Source organism: Lygodium microphyllum, chromosome 1 (assembly GCF_053477565.2).
Source record: "Lygodium microphyllum isolate KBCC chromosome 1, Lygodium_microphyllum_v1.1.10, whole genome shotgun sequence".
NCBI classification, from domain to species: domain Eukaryota; kingdom Viridiplantae; phylum Streptophyta; class Polypodiopsida; order Schizaeales; family Lygodiaceae; genus Lygodium; species Lygodium microphyllum.
In genome coordinates, this window is record NC_141135.1 from 184,787,030 (window position 1) to 184,797,589 (window position 10,560).

Consider the following 10,560-nt stretch of genomic DNA (forward strand, 5'->3'; position numbering starts at 1 on the left):
TAGAAAAATATAACTCAAGGGGTAGAGGCTCATACTCCTAGGGTAGATGTAGAGGCTCCTACTCTTAGGACAACCTCCACCATAACGCATGCTATGGAAGACTCGGAAGTCTCACTCCTCTACCAATGAACTAAATAACCTCCACCATAACGCATGCTATGGAAGACTCGGAAGTCTCACTCCTCTACCAATTAACTAAATGTTCACTGCTACACATGGAGGACAAGAGAATGATCAATGTCAAGAGCACATATAAGTCCAAATTTCAATTTAGTTTGCAACGTCCAATGTGGATTGCTTTATCCATACCGTGATCCCTTGCTGACATGACATGACTCAAACCCTATGTGGCCTAAGTCAATGGAAGTGGAGTCCTACCATACATAAGAATCAAGAAAAGTGAGTGCAACATACTATAAAGCCCATTTTCAATTTAATTTCTTTTTAAAAGGCCTACCTCATAGCTATGGGGTGATATCTCAAGGTGCCCTCTAGTAGATAGTGGGGTAGAATCAAGGCAACCAACCTCTTGATGGTCACCTTTGATGCATCATTAGAGAGCATCATGTAGTTCTACATATCCTTTTATCTCTTTGTACATCAAGCCCTACCTATGTAGCAAATATGCATAGTGCTATGAACAACCCATCTCTACCAATGGATGGCATGCTGCTAGTCTCTATGAAATTCTTGATAAATAAAGTTTTACATATAGGCATTAGCATAGATATCATCTCTACATTATTCTTGTCATACTATTACTTACCAAGTTGAAGATAAAGTTTGCAATTGTTATTATGAGTGTCATGAATGGCACACGTATCAAATTCATGTATCAATACATATGCATCTCTATGGCTAGCTATAGATAGCATCTCACAAGAGACAAGTTGACATATGTGTGTTGCCCCCATGTACATATCTACTTTCTTTATTTAACATTCTTCATTGCACATTTTTGTACTCTATTGTCTCCTTCCCTCTCTCTCTCCTCTTTGTGTTTCTATTTGTCTTCTAGTCTATCATACATTTTTGCATTCTCTACACTCTAACATGGTATTAGAGCAACATTGAAGGACTAATTGATTGTGGGTAAAGAGGAGATTTCAACACAATACCAAGGTTTTATTTTTGTTTTTTGTAGGCAAGTAAAAGGGCTGCATATTGACACAGGGCTAAGGCAAGTGGAGAAGTATGGGGAAGGAGAAAAATTGGTGCTTTTTTTGTAAGTTTCTGTTGTTCATGAAGAAGAAAGGCTTCTTTTTCATCCTTTTGGTGTAGATTTTGCCTTTTTATCGCCTCTAATAGTTGAACAAGGTGGAGAAAAGTGAATGAAGCCCTAGTAGGCTATGTTTTTAGAGTCAAAGAGGGTTGCCCTTATCTTTGTGTAGTTTTTTTAGGTCAAGGTGTTTTCCAAGGCCAATATGCAATTTCAAGCTATTATGGCCCATAATGTCTTGGTGTTATTGAATCTTTCATAAGATCAAAAACTCAATGGGGAGAATTACTGTATTTCATGAGTTTCACGGGTGATGATGCTTGCCATTTTGGAGTCTTTGTGATTTGGCAAAGATTGTGATCCGTGCCATAAAGTGTCCTTCAGTCCATGATATGTCATCCAAGATTTTTATAAATAAGAAAGTCAATCTAATAAAGGTTCATGCACGTTGGAACAAGGTGAATGCCCACATCTGTTCATTTCTATTTCTCTCATACACACCAATTGTAATAGCCCACATTAGATATTTGACTTACTTAGGAGATATGGCTAGAGTTGGATCAATTTTGTGATTGGATTACTGTTATGAACTGGGTATCTCTAGAGATACATATGTAGACATTGAATCCCAATAACTTTGCTTCCATGTGGGAGCATGTTAATAATATTCAGAAATTATACATGCAGGTCCAGAAAATAGGGAGGGTGATTACCTTTAGAGGACATGGAAATAACTATCCTCTCACAATTCCCACCCTGATTTGTTGCATTCTATTATGCCTTGATTGCTTTAGAATGGACAAAAACCCTTAAGTGAGAGGATTTGGTTCTAATGGTTTTGAACCAAGAGGAATAACTCAAAGGTTAGAATGCTCCAAACAAGGAAATTTTTATAGCCCTATCTTCCCAAAAGAAGGGCAAGGACAATAAGAAGAAGAGGGATGAGAAGACCAAGAAGGACAAAGATAAGGAGTCTACTTGTTATACGTATGGCAAGACAGGTCATTGGAAGAAAGATTTTCTCAAGAAGGACACAAAGAAGCGAAAAAATTCAGAGTAAGGAGAATGACTACTTCTTTACCAATAGCCTTTCTTCATTTGGATGTACTATGCTTTGTCATGAGTGGGCTAAGCTTTGAAAGAGGATGATTATCGTACCTAGGAGACATGGTTGGGAGAACATATTCAATATAGTAACTTAGTTTCTATACAGTCTCTTTAGTGTTCGAAAGTCATCTATGAGGTTAAGTAAATAGGAAGACTTAGTAAATCAAGGTTGCATGGGACATAATGTATGTTTTATGGGGGGAATTTTTTGCCAAGTAAAGGGCTGATTCAATTGTGGCCTATTTTTGAAAGATCTTGGCATACATACTAGAGAAGAAGCAAAGGGAAAGAGGAATCCGGTATCAATGTGAGTATTTGATATATGTTGGCAAGAGAGAGGAGAGTTCTTAGTCATATGTTTGCTATCTAGAACAGGGATTTATAGGAAAGAGAATAGAATAGCTTGCTATCCATAAAGATTTAGGCATCTTCTGTTGATGTTGGGTGCATCTATGCAAAGGATCCTACTCTCAATTGTCATAGATGCTTTGTACCTATCAAAGACTCAATCTTGGGAGGGTTTGAGGAAATTTTTGAATGTTTTATTACCACTATAATAAACAAGGGGAAAACAAGGCTTTGCCATAAAAAATAGGCCCATATAGGGTTTCCTTCCATCATCAACCACTTGTATCGATTGGTATTACTTTCGAAGGATTAAGGGAACATTTGACACTTTTCAAGGACTTAGTTGGAAGGATTTTGGAGCAAATTAAATGCATTTATTTGCTACTATAATAAACAATAAAAAAAAGGTTGAAGTACCAAATTTATGCCCATATAGGTTTTGATGCCACTTTATCCATGTTTATCAATTAATAGTACTTCCTAGGTGATGGGATTGGTCTTTCCAATTTTACATATTTGCATTGAGATTTTATGTTTTTTCATACGTCATAGGTTCATGTATATTAGGATACTAATCTTTTTGTATTTAGGGTCAATGTATATGTTGGACAATTGGTTTTGAGTTGATTAATTGTTCCAAAAAAGGCTTGAATTGATTAGATACTATTGTGCTTGGCAGTAACACAAAGGCTTGGCACATGATTTATTTGGGTTGTGATTTGTTTATCCTTTCTCTCATCTTATTCTCTTTAAACCTTACTCTCTACACACATATTTATGAAACCCCTGTGATTGTGGCTTTCACACTTTTATCCCCCCACCAACATTTGATGAACCCAACATAAAAGCCATTGACAGGGTGCAAGATGGGAGATACAATATGATCTGATCCACGTAATGTTATTCAACTATTGATGTAGAATATAAACATGATTTTTAGGCAAATTATCAATAGCAACAAAGAATGCATGCATCTACAAAATTAGAGTCAACCTTATAAAGGCTTTGTAGGCTATAGAGCAAGAGTAAACTATTTATTGATCGAAATGTATCTACATATCTGCATTTGTATGCACTGACAATGGAATTCTAGGGGGTGGCTCAAATTGCATGGAGTCAATATTTTGTATGTCTCACTATGTAGGAATTAAAGGCACGGATTAGGAAATTGCATCTGATTGGCATGTGTTTAAGAAGGCACTCATCAAAGAGGAATTTTACATAAAAGATACCAATCTAGTTACATTTAGAATATTTCAAGAGTCGGTTATGAAGCTAAATAAAGGATTCGTAACTATGAAATTACTTTGAGAGTTTGAAAAAATATTTGAGGAGGTGGATATTATAGAGCAACAGACTCTTGAACCCCAAAATATTGAGATTTCTTACATTCTATAGATCTTGCTTTGCACAAGAAGCTAGATGATCTGTTGGAAGATCAATCTATTGAAACAAGGCTTAAAACTTAATGCTGGCATGTAAAAGATTATGAAAATGCACTTGTCAAGAAGCATAGAATAAGGGAAAGATTGCATGCCGGGGGCTTGCCTATTTTTTTTGGCAAGGATAATTTGGTAAAGGGAATATGTGACCTACAACCAAAGGAAGCATAGTTGGATGATCGAGGGGATGAGAAGCAGCTCCAAAGTCTCTACATGAGGGCTTTATATGTAGATGCATGTTGTGTGACAACCCCCAACATGAGAGGCAAAACTATGATTCATATCATGATGCATTAGAAAGGAAAGTTATATTTTCAAAGGATGGGAAAATCCATGCATAAGAGACTAGTTTACCTCTTGCTTTGAACTTCAAAAAAGGGGTATGAAAAAATCATTAAAGGAACTAGCTATGCAGAATTCTTATGCAGCAGTGCATGCTATTACCTTTGGTTTATAGATAGAGAAGGTACCTAAGAAGGTTATTGCTATCCAAAAGTTGAAATATGGTCTCATTCAATGCATGCAGCTGAAAAGAGCAAAGTTTAAAAGAATGAATTGACTAATGCAAGGAGAGGCATCCGTATTATGACTGGTTGGGACTCACCAGTGAGCTCTTATTTAGTGTATGCATACTTGCTAAAAGTTCATAATATAGATGCAATTTTAGAAGATAAGAGAATGAGAGATGAAGATGTTGCATGGACATCAAAGAGGGTGACACTTTGTATCTCTCCCTCTTCTTCTAGTGTTTCTCACACCTCTTTCCTCTTTCTCTCTCTTCTTGTAGTCTTTCTCTCTCATTCAAAAATGTTCTCTCCTATCCTTCTCTCCTCCAATTCACTTCATGAAAAATGGTGTCATAGTATTGGTATTTGATCCATTTGGTTCAATCTTTTGTTGGATTTCTTCCATGTGCTAGTTACCTTCTGGTTACTCAAGGATAAGGTATCAGTTTGGAAAATGGACAAGCGCAATGACTAAGAAGACCAAGAGAGATAGTCAAAGCTAACTAGAGTACTTGAATACAAAGTTGGAGGCATCTTGGAAAAAATTGTAGGTTGCACATCCATAACAAGACACTTTGGAGGTAATAGCCTTTCTATTCTTCTCTCTTTCAAGCTTTTGGTTGAAGCTTTCATGGTGGCTACCAAGAAATCTGATCTCTTGCCTCTCAGTTATCTTATCATTCCTTTTGAGCATGGGGTATTGATTCCTTATTTTCTACTAATCATTAACATTACCAATGTTGAGGCATGACACTCAAGGCAGCAGATCTAAGCCCAAAAATTACACTATAAACTGCATTGAATTCTTAGTATTCATCTCCAGCTCATGGCAGCCCATTAATCCCTTCTCCATTGCTCATTCACTTCTTGGAGAAGTGTTCTATACCATGCTTAGTAGTGATTAACTCCTGGAAGCCTCTGATCTTCATCTTCCTTCTCTAAAACCCCAATACACAGCAAGTTAGCAATAGACATAGATCTAGGAGCTTCAATTTCTTCAATATTTGGCTCTTCTTGACCTCCAAGGCTTCTCTACTAACATTTGGGAGCAAGATTGGCTTCAACATTGAAGACATTTCAAAGATTTTAGCACATTGAGCCTCTTGAAGCTCATAATGGAGTTATATTTTGGGGATTCTATTCAAAGAGCTTGAATATTCAACATTCAAGTGTTCAAACAGGCTTGGAGCATTGATTCTTTAAGGACTCAATTTTCTTCAAGTATGTATGGACCAAATTCTATGGATTATTGGAGCTTTATGATGGATTATGGAAATTTCTTCAACCATTGGTTGATTCTAAGTGAACCACTCAATTTCTTCAAGCTTAATATTCTTTGTTTCTAAAGCATAAGGAGAGCTAAAGTTTTTCCATTATAGGGATTCTACATGGTTTGCTTCTTCCTGGCCAACATTGGAGCTCATACATTGAAGATTGAAGGTTAGTTCTCTTCCATTGAAGCAACATAGAGCTTCTTTTGATGAATTAAATAGGGTAGCATCAATATTCCCTTCTTCAACATCTTCAATAATTGTAGTATCGACAAGCATTCTCTAGTGTTGAATGCTAAATGATAAGCTCCAACCATAGCTATCAGTTCAGCAACTTCATTGTCTTTCTTTAAGTAAGGCTCTTCAACCTTGGTAAGATTGTTGGGGATAAAGGTGCCTCCACCTAGCCGCCCGTGTATTACTACACTGACAATACCCTCCCTGCACACTGCAAGTGGTGATCGCCCATCACAATGACTTATTCTTTATTCTTTTAGTGACAGTTTGAATAAAGGAAGGCCCGACCACACATTGTGGTTGTTGGAGTTCCTACTTTTGAGTCTCTCTCTCTCTTGGCTCTTGCTCTCCATCCGCCATAGCTCTCACTGCCAAGCTTCTTCCTCATGGGTTCCACTTCCCTTTCAATTGGTATCAAAGCAAAGGCATTGGAGCTTGCACGACATTCTCTTTAGCCTGGATTTAAAGAGCTTCAACCCGAGCTTCAATGGCAGCCATGGCACCTTCATTTGCAGGTATGTTTTGATCTCCCACCTCCTCCCCGAGCTTCCGAACCTTCATCGCCTTCTTCCTAGGTTGCATTGGAGCCCCTCGACATTGCCAAGTGCCCCCGAGGACTGTTGAAGACCCCCCAGCCCCCAGGAATAGCCACCGCAAATTTTGGTGCATTTTTAGGGGGCTGGGCTGACTTGTTCCTGGCATTTCCCTGCTCTTCATCGGCGTTCGGGAACTTTTGGCAACCTTCTAGATCATTGTTTGACTCCCCAACATTAGTGCTTGGCTCTCCTGATCAATTTGAGTGCTTTCCCCTTCAGCCCTTGTATACACAGTCCCAGGACTATCAAAATGGGGTAGTACTTGGCATTTATTGCTTGATGCTTCTTAGCATTGCCTGTTTGATGCCTATTGATGCCCGATGATGATGCCCAGATGTTATGGGATGCTATGTCTATGCCTTGGGACTGATTTGGAGCAGATTTGAGCACCATTTGAGCTTCATTTAATAGTAAATTGCTTGCTGTAATACAGTGGGCTGAAGCTCATTTACTTGGTGTATGCATTGGTTCATGGATACGGGGCGCTTACTAGAGGTTTGAATGATCATACCAATGTATTTGGAGGTTGTCAAATACTTCTTCTTGGTTTTGGAATGCTTTTGAGCTTGAATTAGGCTTCAATTCAATCATTCTTCACTAGAATTTGGCTTCAGCCAGCATGCTTTGGACCGGTCTATCCCTATTGTCACTGCTTGACATTTAGGCTTCGTGCATTTCTGCTTTGGTCAAATATGGATGCCACTTGGTTTGCCTATGCTTGACAATTAATTGGAGATTCATCTTCAAATGTATTTGAGCATTTTGGATCTATTGGGCATTACATTTGGTTGTGAATTACATGCTCTTTGAATGCTTTTAGGCTTATGCTTTTTACAGGTATGAGATAGCTTGGGATTTATGCTCCGGATGTACCCTACTAGGATTCGGCATGTCTGATGCTATGTATTCGATGTATTAGAGCATTGCTTGCTCTCCTTGCATCTGACTTTACTTCTAGTGGGAGCCTCTTGGTATATTCGGATGTACATAGAGTCTTATTTACAGTTGAGCTTGAGCTTGTGGGATAGTTACATGCATTTGCTCTCTTGCGAGCTTTATGTCTGCAGTTAGTCTGTAGTGGGCTGATTTGATATGACCATTGGGACCGGCACCTATCTATCACAGGTTTGTCAGTTTTGTATGCATCTTAGATGGTTATGTATTGAGCTGCTTGCTCTATCAATTGTGCTTGTGCTTGGTCTCTTCTCTTACCCCGAGATCCATTACATGCATGACTTCTAGACCTATGAGATGTCTCTTGCCTAACAAGTGATTGTTTTGACAGTTCTTGGTACCTTCTTGCCCCTAGAAACTCACTATTGGATGTATCTTACTACCTGGCACAGTTGGAGTGATATATGTATCAGTGATTGCTTCATTTTGGGACAATTTTACATATTGTTTTCATTTATTACAGCAAGCTGAAATCTGCAGATTTTGAGCACTTCTATGAGGATAATGCTTACTATTTTATGTTATCTTGGTCATATTTGGTGGGCAGGTGCTTCTCTTGGTGATATCCACTCTTTCACCTAGTTTTACCAGTGGCTTTAGTGCATTTTTTGCTAATTATAGCAACCTGAAATTTTGCATTTTTGCATTGATTTGGGACAGTATGGCTGGTCATGTGAAAGACACGACTCTCTTTAACATTGCCAAGTTGGATGGTACTAACTATGGGTATTGAAAGTCCCCAATATGGCAGGTTTTGGTGCAGAAGTTGTAGATTAAACCCTTGCGTTTCAAGGGTGTTAAACTTGAGGATATGGATGATGATGTTTGGATAGAAGTTGATGAGCTATGCAACTCTACCATTATTTTGTCACTCTCAGAAAAGGTCCATCATAATGTTATTGAATATGAAAATCAAAGTGCATGGGATTTATGGGAGAAATCAAAATCAAAATCTTGATGGGCTAAAAATTAAAGATTTTGAGAGTGCTTTATTGACTGAGGAAATCAACAGGAGAAACAATGATGCTTCCCGCTCTTCACATGCATTGACCGTTAGAGGTGGTAGACATGGCAGGCATGATAATGATCATAAGGGTAGGGACTCTCAGAAGTCCAAGTCCAAGTCCCATGGTTGAAGTAAGTCTCGTGGACGGAAATCTGATCTTACCTGTCATTATTGTGGGAAAGCATGACATATTAGGCCTGCAGTGCCATAAAGTGCATGATGATAAGCATAAGGAAAAGGGAAAAGAAAAAGTGTAGGAAATGTCTTCTGAGTGCAGTATTGTACTTGCCAAGTCTTGTGTGAAGATAGAAGAGGTTAATGTCATGCAAGCCACTGATTCAGATGATGATTACATACTTACATCTTCTTCATGCGATGCCTTAGAGGCTTCTGAGATACATTCTATGTATGCGCAATGCTGGCTTTTGGATTCGGGTGTGACATTTCATGTGACACCCTGTAGAGATTGGTTTCATACCTATCGTACCATCTCTGGTTCTTTGCATCTTGGTGATGACAGGTCTCTTGACATTGTGGGCATTGAAGATGTTTAGTTGTAGTTTTCTTTTGGCAGTTCTTTTGTTTTGAATAATGTACGCCATGTACCTACGTTGAATCGCAACCTTATGTCAGCCGGATAGCTTGATGATGCAAGGTATATTGTGTCTTTTGGAGACTCTGCCTAGAAGATTACTCGTGGCAGGCTTGTGCTTGCAAGAGGTGCCAAGTATGGCAGTCTCTATCCCTTATATTATTTGGAGCTACATTGGATCATGTTTTGCAAGAGAGCCTCTCACTTATGATGAGGCTATGCACAGGGTTGATTGTCACTCTTGGGAGAGGGCTATGCAGTCTGAGCATGACTCATTGCATAAGAATCAGACTTGGGATTTGGTTTCCTTGCCTCAGGGTAAGAAGGCTTTGCCATGCAAGTGGGTGTACAAGTTGAAAAGTACCCCTGGACACCCCAAGCCAGCATACAAGGCTCGATTTTGTTGCTAAGGGTTTTAAGCAGTAGCATGGTGTTGACTGTGATGAAGTCTTTTCTCCCGCAGTCAAGATGACCACCCTACGCTTAGTCTTGGCCTTGGTTGCATAGCTTGACTTGGACTTGTACCAAATGTATGTCAAGACGGCTTTTTTACATGGGGACTTACATGATGAGATTTACATGGAGCAACCTAAGGGCTTTGTAGACCCTGGCAGGGAACACCTAGTGTGCAAGTAAGGAAGAGTCTATATGGCTTGAAGTAGGCACCTAGGGAATGGTACCATAAGTTTGATGCATTCATGCAGTCACAGAGCTACAGCCGCATTGTTATGGATCCGTGCTTGTACACAGAAATCCCGTGATGGTTCTTTACTAATTTTGGTACTCTGTGTGGATGACATGCTTTTAGCAGGGACAGCTCATGAGAAGCTAGATGCTCTTAAGGCTCAACTCAAGAAGAGCTTTGAGATGAAAGATCTAGGACATGCCTCTCATATACGTGGTATGCGCATTACCCGCGATAGATCTCAGGGACTGCTTTATCTGTCACAGAGAGAGTGCATTCATAAAGTCCTTGAGCACTTCCATATGCAGGATGTTAAGCCTAGTGGCTATCCATTACCATCTCATATGAAGGTTTCAGAGGTCGATTGTCCGTAGACAGATGAGCAAAGGGCCGAGATAGCCAAGATTCCCTATGCATCAGCTATGTGTAGTCTTATGTATCCCATGATAGCCACCCATCCAGATATTGCTTTTGCAATTGGGGTTGTGGTACATTATATGGTTACACCTGGCAAGAAACATTGGGATGCCGTGAAGGGTATCATGAGGTACCTAAAGTGCACAGCAGATATGTGTCTTTGTTATGGCAGCCAGGATA